The following is a 19890-nucleotide window of genomic DNA, read 5'->3' as shown; positions in this document are numbered from 1 at the left end:
CAATTGAACCCCACCCTTTAGGCCTACAGAACGAGTGTTAGGATGCCTACAAGTGTGACACCCTTCTCCTTGGTTTATGGCTATGAAGTTATTCTCCCTTTAGAGGTTGAGATCCCATCCTTGAGAGTTACTCTTTGGGACATCCTATTAGATGAGGATTACAGAGTGGCCTGTCTAGAATAGCTAGAATTGTTAGAAGAGCATCAATGTGCAACACATGACCACCTCAAAGTGTATTAGAATAGGTTATCTAGATATTACAACAAAATGGTCAAACCCCACATTTTTTAGATTGGTGACCTAGTACTTAAAGAAAACCCTAAGAACCAAGCATCTAGGGAAAATAAAGGAAAATGGGAGGCCAATTGGATTGTCCTTACCTTATCATAGAATCCTTTGGGACTAGTACTTAGCAAATTTCATATTGTGATGGTATAGAACAAGTAGAACCCATCAATAACATCCATCTCAAACGGTTTTATATCTAAAAGCTTTGGAAAACACATCAAAAATACCAAAAAAGTAAAAAAAACTCAAAAATACCAAAAAAAATAATAAAAAAATTTAAAATTGGTACAAAATAAGTGAGGAGACCACCTTTGGTTTGAATAGGGGCAAGAGACAACAACTTTGGACTTCCCTAAACAACACAAGTCCTTCAATGTTGAACAATAGTCAAGACAACCCTCAAGCAACCTTCTCTGGAAATTTTTTGCTTGTTTGGGGCTCATCTAGCACACTCAAGTTAATTTCACACATATTCAATTGATAAACACTTGTGGGTCATAGTTTCATGATTCTTTGGCATCGGATATAGTTCACAGTAGCAAAGATGACCAATATGACAACAACAAAGGAGAGCACAATAAATTCAACAAAATAGGGAGTCTGATTATGTATTGAGATACCATAGACATGAATTGTAGGAAAATCAATGCACATCTCCGCTATCCACGTTTGCCAATGGTCTCCAATGTTTATTTTAGCCCTCAATTGACCCATTTGATGTCATAAACTCCCTTCATTGCCTCTTTAGGTACCTCACATGGTCCTATTTATCCCTGTATTCCAACAAATCTCACTCACATCCTCAGTTTCACCCCCACAAAATTCAAAAATCATCCAAAAATTATCAAAAAAATCAAAAATTACCTACAAATATCAAAAAAATTTAAAAATTGTCAAAAATTATCAAAATAATTCAAAAATCATCCAAAAATTATCAAAAAAATTCAAAAATTGCTAAAAATATAAAAAAAATTCAAAAATTGCCAAAAATTATCAAAAAAATTGAAAAGTTGCCAAAAATTATCAAAAAAATTCAAAAATTGCCTAAAAATATAAAGAAAATTAAAAAATTTCCTAAAATTATCAAAAAAATTTAAAAATTGCTAAAAATAATCAAAAAAATTCAAAAATTGTCTAAAATATCAAAAAAAATCAAAAATTGCCCAAAGCATTCAAAAGGGGGTCGTAATTACTGAACATAGCCACAAACACTTGAAAAATTAACAACACCCCAAAATTCATATTAATTCCTACCTCACCTTAGCTCCATTATGTTATACAATATGACATAAATTTTTTGAAACCAATATGCCTCGTTGATATTAAGAAGTAGCAAAGTAATATCCTAAAACATTTCGTGGGACTTTGGAAAATCTAGCACAACACAAATAGTGCAAGAGGTGTCCCCATTTCTTTCCTCTTGTAAAGAGCAACAATTCCCAATGACTCATTAGTCTTATTTATGTTGCAGTGGCCATGATTATTCTAGCCCCCTTCAACAAATATATCAATGCTATCTCAAAAGCCCATATATCCGTCAAATTCTTTCATCCTCACTCAATTGGGGCCACAAAATAAGTAAGCGTAAGCGTAAGAGCTTGGCTCCCCCTCTAGCTTGGCCCAAAGCACCTTTTTCAAGGCCACAATGTCCTTTTTGAACCCCTCCAACACCTTTTCAGGTCCAAACGCCTCTTTCAAGCCTCTTAAACACCTTTTTTAAGGCCCAAATGCCTTTTTAGGCCCACAAAACCTTTTTTAGACCCCAACACATTTTTAAGGCCCAAACACCTTTTTAGGCCCCTCCAACACCTTTTTCAAGGCCCCAATGTCCTTTTTAGGCCCCCAACACACCTTTTGGGTCCAAACACCTTTTTCCAAGGCCCTATTTTGTTTCCTCCAGACCCAAGTATCCTTTTTGGGCCCCAAAATGCCTTTTTATAGGCCTTGAGAATATTCGTCTCGACACATACCTAGAGGAATATCCAAACATTGGCCTTATAATTGTTTGTAATGACTATTAATATATGTAGAATAATGTCTTACACATTGCAACTCCCCATATATCCCACAAAATCTATTTTCCTCCTCCATTATGTGCCCACACTAACGTTCTCACCTACTAGTAATAGTTGTCCTTACTCTACAGACCGCATTGTTCCCACTTTTACAGAGATTAAAACCATTCCAATATTTGTCACAAAACACCAAAACATTCAAATATCTATCAAAAATCCAAAAACATTTCCATATTCCACAAAATGCAAAAACATCCAAATATATTCTGAAAATACCAAAAATACACATGACAATGCATTACAATCAACATCTGTTGTCCCCTGATTGCCACAACAAATACCACACACTTTTATTCTACTACAATGGCAATGACAACATTACATTTCCATAGTGCCTAGCAAATTATTTATTCTAGCCTCCCCAAAGGAGGTGGCAGAACAGGGTGTCCAATTAATGGCATCTCTTCTGGCCTAGCTCCAAATGAAGAAGCCCTTGGTGTCAACATCGTATATGTCCACATCGCATCCATGATAATTGGAAACCTCCCATCGAGTAATTTCATGTTCAACAGATGTGTAAATTCTCTATCTATGAACTGCATCTCTCGTTGGTCCTCATGCAAGAATGCTTGATAATAACATCCCATCCAATAAGCGATTTCTTAGTGTACCTTTGTTGTCTAATGCATTTCCATGAGCACATTCTCCACCAACTTGCTTACCCCTGGTGTAGTAATTGCTTATTGGGCCACATCCCAATTCTGTTGCATCTGATCAATCATCATTCACCAATGCTCCACATCCACTTTTGCCTCACCCAATCGTTGCTGTAATTGCCTCACCTTCCCCTCACTTAATGCTAACTGCTCGTACAAATTCAATGCCAAGGATTTCACCTTTGTAATCATCCCCCTAAAAGACTTAGATTACGACTGCAACATCACTAGTTCATTCTGAGAACTCTGTAAACCAATTGCACCATCTTCAATGATTCTTGCAACTGCTGAGCCCATGACCATTTCACCCACATCCCTACATCACTTCCCTCCACTCGCATATGTTCCACCTACAGTTCCATTTCTAATGATGATGCCTGTGCCTATTCTACCTCCACCAACACTTGTAGCCATCTTGCCTTCATTTACACCCCATCTTCTTGTACGTTCTCCATCAATCCCAACAAAAATGTGACCTCATATTCTGCATTTTTTGTTCAAACTCTCCCTGCAGCTAACATTCTTCATAATTCCCCCACCTCTTGTGACAATTGATCTTCGTCTCCCACCTCTAGCCATGGTTCCTCTGTATTTACACTGCTCATTCCCCCTTCTGTTGTACCTAGTCCCGGTGTCCCAAGATTAATCAACTAATGTGTCTCACTCACTATTTCAACCAAAGCTTCTCCCATGGACTTTTCAAAATTTTTTATCTCCCCTTCCTCCTCCTCTGCTCTAGACACACTCTTCATCATCCTAGGTGAACTATTCTCCACCTGCATCATTAGCTCATCATCTTATATCACCTACAACACCTGTTGCACTGCAGTCCTCAAAAACATCATTTAAGTTGACAAGGATGATTCCTCTGCCCTAATCCCCACCTCTTGAGCTTGTGCTGACCCTTTTCCTACCTAAATGTTTCACCTAGCGCCAAAATTAACATTGTCCAAGTTGGGGCATCAAAATTTTCTAAAACATCAAAAATGTCCTACCCCATCCAAAAATTTTCAAACATCAATTCTACCAAAACTAGGATATCCAAGAAAAAATATTGCAACACCAAATCAACATCACAATCAAATCATCAAATCAACATCACAATCACAACCCTAATCTTAAAATCTTGAAAAATATAGGGGACTAAAATCATGGCAACACAAAAATCAAACTAGGTTAGGAAACAAGTCTTGCACCTACACCATAGACACAAGGTGAAGAGAAGAAAGAGGATAGTCAGATGGACAAGCCTAAAGAATTGAAGGTCACTACTGCTCTAGAGGAACAAAATGCTATCTAGACTTTGGTTACCTTACTAGTTTTTGTAACTCCTACTAGTAGTCAATATTTTTAGAGGCTGAGCACTCAAGCCACACCATTGCAGATATCCAAGCCAAGTACAAAAAAATTAAGGAGCTCAAAAGAGATATCTTATGGAGATGTGAGTCTTGATGAGATGATTGAACTACTCAAGTTTGATCTAACCAAAATCGCCATTGAGTAGATGAGCATTCTACATGAAGCTCTACATAGGAAGAAATGACAAGAGTTGCTGAGAAGGGAGCACAAGAAGAAACAAGTTATTCATGAAATAAAAGACATATTTCTTGATGCTTTTAGCCTCCTAGCTCCTAATTAAGAGAATCCTATTCTTGAACAATTGGTAAATATTGTTGAGAAGATTAGTGATAAAGACATGGATGCAAACACCAGAGTATTGGAATGGTTTGAAAGAAAGTTTCGCTCTAAAGTTCTTGAATAGATTTCTAGTGCTATTGCACTAAGAAAAATTGACTTAGCAACCAACATGGAGGATATGAAAAAGGTGTTGGAGAATATCTTTTCTCTATACAAAAAGCTTTGTGATGTGAATTTATTCACACAAGAAGTAGAAAGGGCTATTGACCAACTACAAGGAGATCTACAATCCACAAGGACAACATTAAAACTACCTCTAGGTCAAAGCCAAACTCATTTTAGAGATTACTTTCTACTCAAGGTTAGCTAGCAACATTACATTCACAAGATGCAAACATAAGGGCTACCTTGATTAATATTTAGTCCATGTTGACCCCACACATGGAATTATTACATAAGGAACTGACCTTCATTGAAACATTGTTGAAGAAAGATAATCAAATTTCTACACATGATTTCTTAGTTGACCTTGCTTCCCATCTAGGTGTTCAATACCAATCTCTATAGGTATCATGAAATAACTGGGATGCAGTATTGAAAATAATCATGGAGGTCCAAAAAACATTCCTGGACAAACACACTATCAATGTACCACTCAAATGACATAAGTGTCAAAAAAGGGGGATTATAAGGTTTTTACAAGTAAGGGGAATACCATTTTGAGATAGAAACATGGGACAACAACAATACAACATATTTTCTTAGCAGGAGGAATAGAAAAATTAGCAACAACAAGGAACACTCAACTTAGGGGGAGTTACAAAATTTTGGAGACGTATGACAGTTAATTTATTAGTTGTGCAAAATTTTGATATTTTGTATGAGATACAAATTATCTAATTTATGCACATAAGTTAGGTTGTATATGCATGAAAAAGTGTTTTTCCACTGATGTCAAAGGGGCAGATCGTTGATCTCATTTTGGTTTTGACAAGGCAGTGAGAAAACACTTAAGTCATTATTTAATAGAATTTTGTATGTGCCAAGTAAGTACTGTATGTCGAGTAGTAAACGTAGTTAGTGCTGAGCACCAATATGTGTCAAGCATATGGTATGTGCTGAGTCACTCAAGTGTTGATCAAGGCATATATTCCAAGTGACTCATATGCCAAGTAAAATAGTAGGTGCCGAGTCATTCAGGAATTGAGTTACAAAATTAAGGATATAATGAATGTTAAGCATTAGAGCTTTCAAGTGCTGAGTAAATAGTTTTGGGCATAGTTGTTTATAATGGCACATACTCCTATGTAAATGATTTTTGGGCCAATTTAAGGATTTTTTTATGATTATAGAAGATATATATGAAGATATATTGAGAATCCCTAGGTAGTGCATGCAACTAATCAAATTAAGAGATGGTCTAAGCGGAAAAATGGGTGAATCAAAATCATTGATTCCTACCTAACCCTAGCTCACCTAAGTCTTCTTAAGGAGGGAAAACCCTCAAGATTTTGTATGTGCAGATGAGAAGAGAAGGGCAAATGCTAAGTATAAAGAGATCATTCATGGTGACTAAGGAGGTTATGAGAGAGGAATGAATTGTAGAATCAGTTAGAGAGAATAGAGAAGAATGAAATGTCCCTTTACTAATTTTATATGATATTTCAAGCCTCTAATCAGATCTTTAAAATCAAACAACCAATATTTCAAAGATCCACCAATTTCTCAATAAACCCCAAATCGGGTATGCCTGAAATAGTGCCATAAACTTCACAACTTCACATATTATTAATAAATCTAAAAGTGGAAATTTTTATAGAAATTTCAGCAGAATAAAAGCCTACAAAATGAAATTTCTAAATTTTTATAACATTTACACAACAGCTCCCAAACGGAGGATAAAAACAATGCTCATCGGGCTCCCGAAAACAACACAGAATAGCTCGGAAACACCACAAAAACACTAATAATCTATCACAGAAGTATAATCATGACCAAATAAATATATTAAGATCTATTTTAACATCTAAAAGTCTGAAATACAGTAGCAACCAAAACTGATATGAAATACTCAACCGGAAACACCAAACTCTTACAAAAACACACCCGAAAACTCACAAATCTGCACTGTTCAGCACAAAGGAAAACTCTGCATGAGCATGCACATGTAATAGCTTCAAAATCCTATCATTAGCCTTCCTAAAAACTTGAAAAATCCCATTCTTGGGTTTCCTTCTCCACAGGTTTGGCAGCCTCTGAAGAACAACAAAGAAATGAGCAAAATCAAGTTCTGGAATGAGCCCAAAATGCCTCCAAACCCCTTAAAAGAGGGCATAACCCTAACTCACGTCCAAGAGGGGTTAATAAAACATATTTTAATAATAATTTTCATTTATTAGTCCATTAGCTTCCAAAGATTATCCCCTTTTTCTGAAACTTCACCTTTTTGGGCCTGCCTGCCTTAGAAAAGATTATTATTTTTAATTATTTGAAAAGGGGACATGACAAGTCCTCCCCTTTCAAATATTTCTTGTCCTCAAGAAATGGCTAAAAAATAAACCAATCAATCCACCTGGATCCCAAATGTAGTCATGATCTATACTATTGTCAATTAACACAGGCTCTTGCAATATCCTCTGCAATATAACCAAGAGGAATCCATAATCAAACTGACAATTACTGCTCAACCAAACTCCAAAGTCACAACTTCCATAGTCAGAAGCCCACGAGACACAAACTCTTAGAACATCAAAATCCAAGTAAAGTGGAAAAATCAAACTACCAACACAGTAAATACCATCAACGCATCCCATTGGCCTATACAGAATGTACAATCCAACTCTACAACAATGGTTAATGCTCCCGAATGAAACTGTACCATGTATGGAGAATCCACACACTATACAAATCCTACAGTCAACACAACTCTACAGATCATCGACCACTATCTCATAGCCATAACTCCCATGCACCCTTGATGGTGAAAAGCCATCACAAGATAAACAACAAGAAATGGAACCCAAACCAAATTTGCCTGCCATCAACTCCTCAACACAAGGATCAAATGCTAATTGATGTACATACCCTGCAATATAATGTTGATAAAAAAAACCAACCTTAGTCAACAACTCACCATGAACAAGTGATACAACCCACTGTGACTAATCACCAGCTAAGTCAAGAGATGTCATAGCCAAAGGAGTAGAATCAATAACAATGCTGAAGCACCACTCCAAAACTCCTGCTCTAAGTCATGTATTATCAAGTTGTCAACTGTAGAACCTATCGCCATGTCGTGCCCATCACAACTCTCATCCCGAGGCATCAAACTATCCCATAACTAATGATAAACACTAGGAACCAAATTACATCTCTATATCATCATCTCATCAACATGGTCATCAAAGGTGAATTGATGAGCATACCTCACAATGTAATGTTGATAGAATGCACCAATCTCAGTCAGTGGCTCAGACTGCAATCCAGATGTAACTAACTACAATTGATCACTAACCAAGTTGGAACTAATTACTACCTCTGAAGACATTGCCAAGGGAGTATTATTACTAGCACGAACCATGCCAACTATCGAATCACCAACATCACACATGGTCTTTGATACAACATCTCTAATTTTTGTGCCATTAGTACTAGAGGTCACCACCATGTCAGGCATACCACAACAATCTGTTGCAGCACCCAACTCAACTGAACCTGACTTTAGTGGGGATGAACCTGATATGCCAATGTTAGTATCAAGGATGGATGCATCCCCATCTCCACTATCTTTGACAATCTTGACCATGGACATCCTCAGATCACCAAACACCACAGCTTGTGACTGTATAGAATTTGGTAAAGACTGTAGTTGCTCTAACTCCATGGTCACCTTAGCCAAATGAAACTATGACTCCTTGAAAGCCAACTGTGTACTCTCAAGAATCTTAGAAGTCACCTCAAGCTACTAAGTAAGCTCACTCACCTCATCTTCCTTGGCCAACAATGCATCGTATGCTGTTCTGCCCCACTCCATAAGGTAATCTCTATCGGCTACCAACTGCATATAATCCTGTCTCAGAATCCAGAAAGCCTCCCATAAAGAGTGGAAATCTGTCAAGGAAAGATAACTACCTCCCTGCTCATCATTAGTAGGAGAACCCCATCCATAAACTGCTAATAATTGATGAACAACATCGAAATGTTGGCAAGCAATACCAATGTCTCACTCACTAACTCTCAACTGACTAGACACATGATGGCACTGGCTAGACTATATCCTACAAACCTCCTCTGATGCACTATCTAAAGGAGTATCCTCAAGGTTACTAGTCTCTAGAGTATTACCATCCATATCATGCGAATCAACTCCAAAGCTCATATCAACATACAGAGTATCAAAAACTATAGCACTGCTACCCAACTCCTCTGTACCAAAAAAAACCACCAAGGAAACTAAGTCTTCAAAACTACCCACTGCATCCTCTTGGATGTCATCAATGCCAATGTGATCCTGAGACTCATCTATACACACTGCCAAATATGAAAGATCATCAACACATTCCAGCAAAAATGGTCGACTGGATATATGAACAAAGCCCAACACCGGTGTATAAAAACTAATACCAACATCGGATAAGCTCCTGGCACAAGAAAAGACAACACTGTGCAGTCTACTAATCGAATCCATGATAGCACCCAAACAATAACTACTACCAAAAAGTGTTAAAGATTTCCAGTCAACTGAATCCCAAACACCAATATAACAATCTTGAGTCCATATCCATAAACTATAATCAACTGGTAACTCAAGAAAATTCCTCACCTGAGTAATATGACCAATACCAACTAATTCCACATACCTATTTGACATTGTCCCTATATCCTGGATGTGAATGCAAGATGAACTCGCAACATTATCAATGACCACATATGATCTACTATTTGCAAAAAGCTGAGTATCAGGAGTGCAAGATGAAACTAAACTCAATTCCATGCCATGCTTATCCCATGTCTCTCCTAGTCTTGTAATGCCAACAGAGTATTCACCAAAGAAGCTCGAGTGTCCTCAAGCTCATGAGAAAGCCTCTCAACTTCCTCCTCCTTTCTCCTCAAGGCATCTGAATAGTCTCCAACAAGGCTAAGAAGATGGTCACGATCTGATAGAAGATGTAAATAACTCAACTTCATCATTCCCATTCCTTCCCTAATCGCTTGTAAGTCAACACAAGAAGACTTTTCCTGAACTCCCTTATGTCTACCCTGTAATTTAATCATTCAAATGTGATCCTCTATCATATCTTGCATCCTATCATGATGAGATAATGAAGTCACAATACTATCTTTGTTCACCTTCAGCTGGCTGGACAAATCATGTGAAGTACTACCTGCCTCAACCTCATGTGATGAAGCATCTAACTATGCCTGGTACTCTTTCTCAACAAATTCATGAATGCTCAATGTCTGCTCATCTCTACTAGGTATCTCACCATCATGGACAACAAAATCCTCATAATCATCATCTAAACCCACTACCTCTTGTGGTAGAGTAGAATCTGAGACCTCTACCTAGCTATAAGCTAGTTTCTCAAACTCCTCATGCAAGTTCTTGGTAATTGTGTTGTCTGCCCTGTGAGAAAATTTGCCAAATAGAAATCCAGTCAACTTACTCACCTTAGCTGGGTCAAAAAACATGCCATTCATCATATGGTGGTGCTCAACCAACTGTTCAGACATGCCATGGCTTATTTTTCTAAGTTTATCTCAAATATCTAAATAACCATCCTTCTTACTATTCTGACTCTAGATATCAATTGTCCAAGATCGTGTCCTCTGAGACTCTGTACTATACCTGTCCATTCTTGATAAAGTAGAGTGTAAACCCAATAGGTTATAACTTCTTCAAACACCAAGAACTAACATGCAAATGATTAGAAGTAGCATGCAACCATAGATTTTGACATGCAGCTGATTAGAAGCAACATGCAACCACCAAATTCACCAAGAACTAACATGCAAATGATTAGAAGTAGCATGCAACCATAGATTTTGACATGCAGCTGATTAGAAGCAACATGCAACCACAAAATTCACCAAGAACTAACATGCAAATGATTAGAATTAGCATGCAACCATAAATTTTAACATGCAAGATTTGGGTAATTGTCAAAACTGACATGCAAACTTCTACAAACCCTCAAGCTGGAAAGATCATCGCTTTGATACCACTAAAATGTCCCTTTACTGATTTTATATGATATTTCAATCCTTTAATCAGATCTTTAAAATCAAACAACCAATATTTCAAAGATCCACCAATTTCTCAATAAATCCCAAATCGGGTATGCTCGAAATAGTGCCAAAAACTTCACAACTTCACATATTATTAATAAATATAAAAGTGGAAATTTTTATAGAAATTTTAGTAGAATAATAGCCTACAAAATGGAATTTCCAGATCTGTATAACATTTACACAACAGCTCCCAAACGGAGGATAAAAACAATGCTCATCGGGCTCCCAAAAACAACACAGAATAGCCCGAAAACACCACAAAAATATTAATAATCTATCACAAAAGTATAATAATGAAAAAATACATATATTAAGCTCTATTTTAACATCTAAAAGTATTAAATACAGTAGCAACCCAAACTGATATGAAATACTCAACCGGAAACATCAAACTCTTACAAAAAACACACCCGAAAACTCATAAATCTGCATTGTTTAGCACAAAGGCAAACTCTGCATGAGCATGCACATGGAATGGATTTAAAATTCCATCCTTATCCTTCATAGAAACCTACAAACTCCCATTCTTGGGTCTCCTTCTCCACAGGTTTGGCAGCCTCTGAAGAACAACAAAGAAATGAGCAAAATCAAGTTCTAGAATGAGCCCAAAATGCCTCCAAACCCCTTAAAAGAGGGCATAACCCTAACTCACGTCCAAGAGGGGTTAATAAAACATATTTTAATAATAATTTTCATTTATTAGTCCATTAGCTTCCAAATATTATCCCCTTTTTCCAAAACTTCACCTTTTTGGGCCTGCCTGCCTTAGAAAAGATTATTATATTTAATTATTTGAAAAGGGGACATGACAAAGAATAGTTAAAGGAAAAAAGAGATACATTTGATTAGGAGGATCAAGTACACATCAGGAAAGAGGAGATATGATATGTAGCAGAGAGGTGCTAACTAAAGGATCAAGGCTAAAACATTCTAATAGGTGAATCAATGAAAATCTCTTAACTAAGTAGTTCTAGCAGGCTTTTATTAATCATTTAAGAGGGTGTTTACTTTATTGTAAGTTAAAGTCCTTTAACTAGACACACTTTAAGCTAGGTTGTAGTGCCTACCCCTAGTTTACATTCAATTATTATTTCTAAACTCTTTTAGGCTAGTTTATGTTTATGCTTGATGATTAGTAGCATTATTTTCTAGATTATTGGATATTGTTTTCATACTTAGTTGATTATATGATGAGACTAATTTGGTACTAGTTACTTCATGTATGCATGATTATACCTTGATGATGATTATTTACAATGATTTTAGTTATTTGATGATGTTAGTTAGATGGAGTATTTATACATTTTTTCCTATGGATACTTACCCCGTACTGCATGTGTATGGTGTGCATGTATGTTTTCTTTATGGATGACATCTCTGATGCTGTCAATGAAGGGAGAACTAGTCGAGATCTACACAATGAACCACTTCTTGCCATTGCTTGTCTAGTTTAGAATATATATGTTTGTACATGCATGGATTTTATGTAGATTTTAGGTATTGGGTATCGACTTTCTTGAATTGCCAAGATGAGCATACCCCATCGCAATATCTCAATGGTAAGAGAGGGGAGATAAATTCTTGAGTCCAAATCCTAACCTTAAAACCAATTTCCCTAGAAATTAGGAAAGTATCTAAGATGATTACCCTTCTGAATTTGTTGTATGATATAAATTCATAATTATAACCCTTGAGTTTGATCTTGTATGTTGTATTTTATGATGGGTTTTCATATTTCGTCTTATGGATCTTTGGTGACTTTTTTGTTAATTAAGTCAAATTAAAAGGATAATTAATGATTTAATTTAATGGAAAATTATTATGATAATCTCAATATTTAATTGTATTTAATTAATTGAGAAATTAATTAAATAAAAGAATTAAATTTAAAGAGAAATTTATAGTCTAATTTTAGAGCATAATAATATTAATTTAATTTAATAATAATATATTTAGGAAATCATTTTTGAATAAATGCTAATATTATTATTACTTAAGTTAATCAATATTTTATTAAAAAATGCTTCCAAAAGTAAAAAAGAGATTAATTTATTAAAGATATTTTAATTTGCAAAAAGTGTGCATGAATATTCAAAAAGTAAATAAAGAGTTAAAAGATTGTGATCAACGAGTTCCCTCATGTGATCGCACAATCAGTGCCCCAAATTTAGGGGAGAACTCCATATTAGAGATTGAGAGTTCATTTTGCAGGGACCAAGATTTTTGGAGAAGGGATTTTTAGAGAGAAGGTTTTGAGAGAAAAGAGAATTCTCTCACAATCTTCGGCTGATTGTGTATTAGAACCAAGTAGAGCCTTGTGTTTCATTCGCACAATGAGTTATGTTTATCAAAATTCCTGTCTACATTGTGTTTGTTGAATTGTTTTTCCAAATTCTGTTTGTGATGAATCTTTCAATCTTTCATTTTGAGTTTACTGGTATTCATATCTAATTCTATTAGTATATGAGGATTGAAAATTAGGAAATCCTCGTTCTATAAATTGAATAGTCATTATTTTAATCAGAGTTAGTTTTGAAAAGATATCAAATTTAGAATGAAATTTTGACTGGTTTATCTAAGTTTCCCTATCAGACTAAATTTGCAATGTTTATAAAAAAATATATTAAAAAAATATATAAATTGGGAGGGGTAGGTTTAAAAATAATTTATATTAAAAAAAAATTTAAATCAATAAAAAATTTGGAGAGGAAGCGGGACTACCAAACCCCCACCTCCCTTTATTTTCCCTCGTGGCCTTTAAAAATGTTTGTGCATGCACAAATGTACTGCAACACGTAGCAACAATATTAATACTGCTGCCTACAGTAGCAATCACGTCTGTGGCTGCATGACATAGACAGGCCGACGGGCCATTAACATGTTTTTCATATGTTTTAAAAAATTGTTTAATAATCTTTAGTTTTTATAAAATTTTGTTATTATTTATTAATTAATTTTATTAATAAGTTTTATTAATAATTAATTAATTAATGAATAATAGTTTAGTTATATAGTTGTTTTAAAAATAAATTTTAATTGAATTTAATTAATTTAGTTTTTTAATTAATAAAAAATAATAACACTTTAGTTATTTATGAAATTATTATTTAATAATTTTTATTGTTAAAAAGAACATCATGGCACAGACAAGACCCATTCTTGAGACAACCCACCAATACCCCCCGACTTCGGTGCGACCATTGAAATTACATAGTGACTTTAAATAATGATCAATTATTATTATTGTAATGATTTATTGGATATAATTATTTTGAAGTTATCTTATAATATTTAATATTGAACCTTGAAGTTTCATAGGATAAGAAAAATTGTGCAATATGTTCAAATACAAGAATGAGTTAAGCTATAATGGTAAAATGTAAATCTCATCTATTCAAAAACTTACATTAAAATGAAAACTTAAACCTTACTACTAACTTAGACTGTGTGTCTTCAAAATCAAACAAAACTATGAAACTACACTATTAACTGTATGTTGTCTTATGTTTTGGGGTTTGGGTTGATTAGAGTGTTGACCAATCTCAAGATGTTTACCAGAGGCTCGGGAGTTCTGTGTTTATGATGTCATGATGATGATTCGATCTTTGATCCTTTAAACTCAACCATGGTAATGTGTTTGGCATGCTCTATGATGAGTTTGGATCTATTGTTCATTATTTCTTTTAGTGTTCTTGTGTGATAATGAGATGAATGGTATGACATATTTGACTTAACCTTTGAGTCATCAATTAGTTATTCTTGGATGCTTCCAAGTTGCTTGCAAAGGAACGAGGTGTTATTGTGAATTGTCTTTTGATGCTTTCCAATCACTTGTATAGGGCTGAGGTGAAAACTAAGATTCTTTGATTTTTACTTTTATGAACTTAGGGTAGGTCATTTGTATGTAATGTCAGGAAGTGACTTGCAATGGAGGTCGGAGCCCAAAGTGGCTGCATGGGTAACCCATTGTAGGTTATCTTAACAAGTGAGTACACTACACTAAATTAGAGTAAAATGAACCTAATAAGAGTCTTTTCCTTTCCTCACTCATGCCTTGAGTGCTATTATAGACTAGGATGGGAGTAGAAAGGATGCTTGGTTGTGACCATGCATTGTTAGTATGCCTTGTTAGTACAAAAGGATACTAGTGCGGCATAGAGTCACTAGAGGGCCATGGCCAAGTCAGACTACCAAGGTAACTCTAGAGTTGATTCACACAATGACACTTTCTCACTTGCATAGTAGATTCTCGATGTGTCTTTGTTTGCCTTTGGGTTTAGATGTCAATTTATCTTAGAACCTTTGAGTTATATTCCTTTTAGGGTTTTCCTTGACCTAGATATTACTTTTGATTTTTGGGATTGTTATCTTGTTTGGGACTTGGGACTATCTTCTAAGCATAGTGGGAGTGGACCTTTTTGGGTTACCACGAGGTTGGGTGGTAGTGCTTTTTACTTTTACCATTGAGATCCATCTGTTGATGCCATGTATGAAGTTCCTTGTTCTGAATTTCCTTCCACTCTATCTTTGTGTATTATGATGGATGATTTTACTTATTGTATTGTGCTTTTTTTCATGGATCCAAAAAGGATGATGTAATCTATTTTATAAATGTATATTCTTTTAGCCTTTCATACCCTATGACATGTACAGTGGATGATTATGCATTTTGATAATTGTTGAGTGGCATTCAGAAAAAATATATATTATTTAAATAGTTATGAACTTGCAATTATTCTCGAATGTGGATGCATTATTTATTGGACTTAGTATTATTTAAATTTAAATGTGATTCAATGTCTTGGGATCCTTAAGGAATGTAATCTGTTATGTTTTCTTATGTGTGATTATATGTTATTGCTTCCACTAATTTATCATTGTTTTTATATGTTATCTTTAAAAAAATGTTTGGAAAACTTAGTAAAACTTTAGGTTAGTACTTTTGGATCCCTTCATGATGAAATCCTTTAACAAGGTAAGATTTAGTAGTCTTTGTAAGCCTTTAATAGGGGAAACCTTTCATAGAGTAGATCATAGTTTATTATCAAACAATTGTAACCTTGATTGGATACACTTTACAACCACAATAGTGAATATTTGTGGGTGTCATCCCCACTCCATTTTTACCTTCTCATTGGAGGGTTTGTGGGTAACAAACTTATTGTGTTATGTATTATTTGTTTCATGCTATAGATAAACATGTGTAGCTAGTTATTTCAATTTACATGATAAATTGTGAGATGGATGTGTGGTGAATTTTTTTATGGTTAAAGTTTTGAAGTATTAATTCACCCCCCTCTCAGAGTTTTCTTTCCCATTGTTAATTCCAACAATTCTAGTGAAGACTAGGTTGTTATAGTAACGAAGTTGGAGATCGTAGTGGTATCAATTGAGAAAAACTTAAGGAAGTGTGTTTGCCAAGTTTTACAGAAATGGATGAGATAGTTGTTGCTCACTGACTCTTCATAAAAAGAATTGATGAGACCCTAATATTAAATTATTGGGGTCTATATTAAATTTCACAAGTCATTTTACACACTGTGCATTTGAGTATTCAAGAGATCAAAGCTAGAGTGATTCAAAACTTTTGTGCAATGATTTGAGTGAAGTTTTCACAGTGTGCCATCAAGAATTAAGTGTGATTTAGGGGTCATATTTTTTGACCTTATGGTCAAATCATCTATCAATTAGTGACAAAGAACATGATCATTTGGTTGGTCATACTGCTACCAAGCTTTACAATGTTAACTAAGCTATTGCAGTGTTAATTGAGCCTCACAGTGTAAATCGAGTTGTTCTAGTATCAACCAAGCAGAAAGTAAGTGTTAAGTAAGATGAATAGAAGGATAGTGTAAACTAAGCTAGCCATGTAGATAAAATCTAGTGTTGATTGAGCTTAATTGAGAACTAAGCTTTATAGTGTAAACTAAGTTCTATAGTGTTTTTCAAGTCATCAGTGTTAACTGAGTTCATGTCTACTCCTGAGTGATCAATGTGGACCGAGCACCAATGTCAACTAAGTGGTATATTTCTCCAAGTTCACTATGTTTCCAAGTATCAAAATATCACCAAAGTGATCTTCAAAAACCTAAGTATCAACATTGAGAAAACTTGGTGAAGATTGTTGAAATTGGTATTATAGCCGACCTCATAAGGTAACTATTTGGATTGGTATATATACAAGATATCTTGGCATATCTAAATGTGTGACTAAGTAACACGTATGAATGCAAATTGAAGAGTAAAGGCTACAAGCAGTATAAGGAAAATAAAAGTTTCATCTATCACAATAAGGTGATCTTTACATCAAAGGAATCTCAATCAATAAACTGAGTTGTAGAGAAGAGATTAGCCATTGGTTCATTCTAATACGTGCATCATTCAAATCCTCTAACAAGGTCGAATTAAAAATCTTATGATAAATCTCCTAACCAAGTGCATACTTCATTGTATTGTATAAATCCTTTTAAAAGGTGGACCCATCAATCCTTATTGTTCCTAACAAGGTAGATCACTAGAAGTGATCATTTGTAAGCCTTAGTAAGCCAAACCTATATTGCAATACTAAACCTTATGTGTATCATCCCTACCGTACTTCTAATTTTTATTTAGAAGGTTTCTGGGTTACCAAATATTGTGTCAATTGTTATGAATGTTTTATTGCTTTCGATCTTGCATGCATGCAATTCAATCAGATTATCTTAAAGAGGATTAATTGGTGAATTGAAGTTAAAGTTTTATTGGTTCTTGATCCCCCTCAACTCTTGGTCACTGTTGTCACTTAGGTTTGCACCCTTGTCCAAGGCCTATGCGCGAGGACAACCTAGTGAAACATGGAAACAACCTCCAAGCTGTGGGACTCGGACTACGAGGTTGAGTCTCCGAAGAAGGCCAGCTTCCTCTTACTGTCAGGGTGCACCTATCTATTCTCAGAAGGGAAAGGGAGAAAGAGAGCATCAAAGCAAATCTACCTAGCCTAATCTAAGGCGGTGATGCACCAAAATAGAGTGTTCAGACTCATTCCTGCCCATGTATATGCTACAAAACCAGAATAAAATACAAAATTCATACACATCCAGACTTATATCGATCAGTAATCACATACAGATCAGGAGAAACCAACCGAATGACACTAGGAAAAGGAGATTTCACTTATGTATTATTCGATAGGCCAAAGATAGATACAGTATGCAGATCTTTGATCTCAACAATACACCAATGGGAGGCAAAGCGATGCACATTCACACTGATGGCTGAAAGAGATGATACAAGTTATTACATGGCTCAGAGATAAAGGGGTCTTACACTGCAAGTTTGCAAGCAGTAGCAGAGGAATCAGGAAGAATCGACCCTCAGAACAGATCACGAAACTGCCTTTATAGATCAGGCACAACTGAAGATTTCTGCGTTACATTCACTTCTTACCTACTGGCATTAACTTCCTGTCATGAGAATCCAATTGGGGATCCTGATTGAAATCCTGGCCTACGTACCGAGAAATCTCATTTCTTCTGAGAAGAGCCTGGAGAAGATAGAAACGATGCCACAACATTCCCTGACATGGTAGATGGATCGACCGGATGGGTGGAGTGTCCCTATGTCCTGCATTCATTCTTGGTAGGTCAAAAATGATCGTGAAGATCAGATCACAAGATACGTCAATCGCCTCTGCATTTTGGTTCATGAATCATCCAAGCCTATCAGTCGACACGACTCCCTATAAGCCGACTAGGCCACGCGGGCCAATTGTAATCCTTTGTCTTGCCACCTGGAGAGTCCTTCCGCAGTTGACCACCTTCATCGAACTAACCATGCCACCTTATCACCTAACCGCTGGCCGTCAGCTAATTGCCACATTGAAAACCAAAATGCGAGGACACATGTCTTCCGAGCGCTAACTCGCTATTGTAAAATCTGCACAATTCCTTCATGGCGAGATAGCGCCGACCCTAGATTCTCGCAGATCTGATGGTGGAGAATTGACCCCTCAATGCACTGATCGCATTAAGAAACTCGGCCCCACGACGCATCTGTGTTCTGACTTGGCACACTTGGTTGTTTCTGATTCATCGCAAAATCTCTTTCCTGTGACTGGTCCCCATCCAAATTGGCGCCACCTCAATGATGCATCCGGTGAGACCTAACCCCACCGATACGTGTCAGTCAGGCGCGATGTCGCCATGGTAAAAATCTTGCAGCTTCACTAAGGTGACATGGCGCCTACCGTTGATCTCTTCAAATCTGACGGTGGAGAACCTGACCTTTCGTAACCCTCCGTTCCTATTGATTCACTGGGCCTGCCAACACGTGGCATTCCCCTATTGGTTCGTCAGTCACCCCACCCTATTTGCTTCTGACGGCATGAAACGCAGCCCCGCCAGGACACGTGGCGCACGGGCGCCATGTCGCTGATGCTAAAGTTTGAGCAGCTCCTGATGGCGAGATAGCACCAGCCGTAGATCTCCTCAAATCTGATGGTGGAGAACCTGACCTTTCGTAACCTTCCGTTCCTATTGATTCACTGTCGTGACACAGGCTCCGCCAACTAGGCAGATAAGGTACGCAATGGGGGCCAATATTTGTCTGAAGTTCTCGCCGTTTATTTTCTCCGGCCCGCCAAACTTTATCCGATCGTCGCAACATTTTCGACCACGTGTCCCGCCTACCGTCGTGAGTATCTCCGTCGGGCGCTATGTCGCCATGGAGATTTTTCGGTTGGCGTGTGATAGCGCCATAATGTCTACGGCATTGAAAAACTTTCTCGACCCGCCCTCCATTGTAGCCTCCTACCGGGCCCACCAACACGTGTCGTTCGGGCACGATGTCGCCAACACTACCTCCCGTGCAACTTTTGATGACGAGATCGCATTGACCGTCGATCTATCTAAAATCTGACGGTCACAGAACCTTGACGAGTTGAGGCATTAAAATAACAACTTTTT

The sequence above is a fragment of the Cupressus sempervirens genome, chromosome 2 (genome assembly GCF_028749045.1).
Source record: "Cupressus sempervirens isolate cs-2001-9-10 chromosome 2, ASM2874904v1, whole genome shotgun sequence".
Classification (NCBI taxonomy): domain Eukaryota; kingdom Viridiplantae; phylum Streptophyta; class Pinopsida; order Cupressales; family Cupressaceae; genus Cupressus; species Cupressus sempervirens.
The sequence above is the reverse complement of the archived record's forward strand: the minus strand, read 5'-3'. Positions refer to the sequence as shown.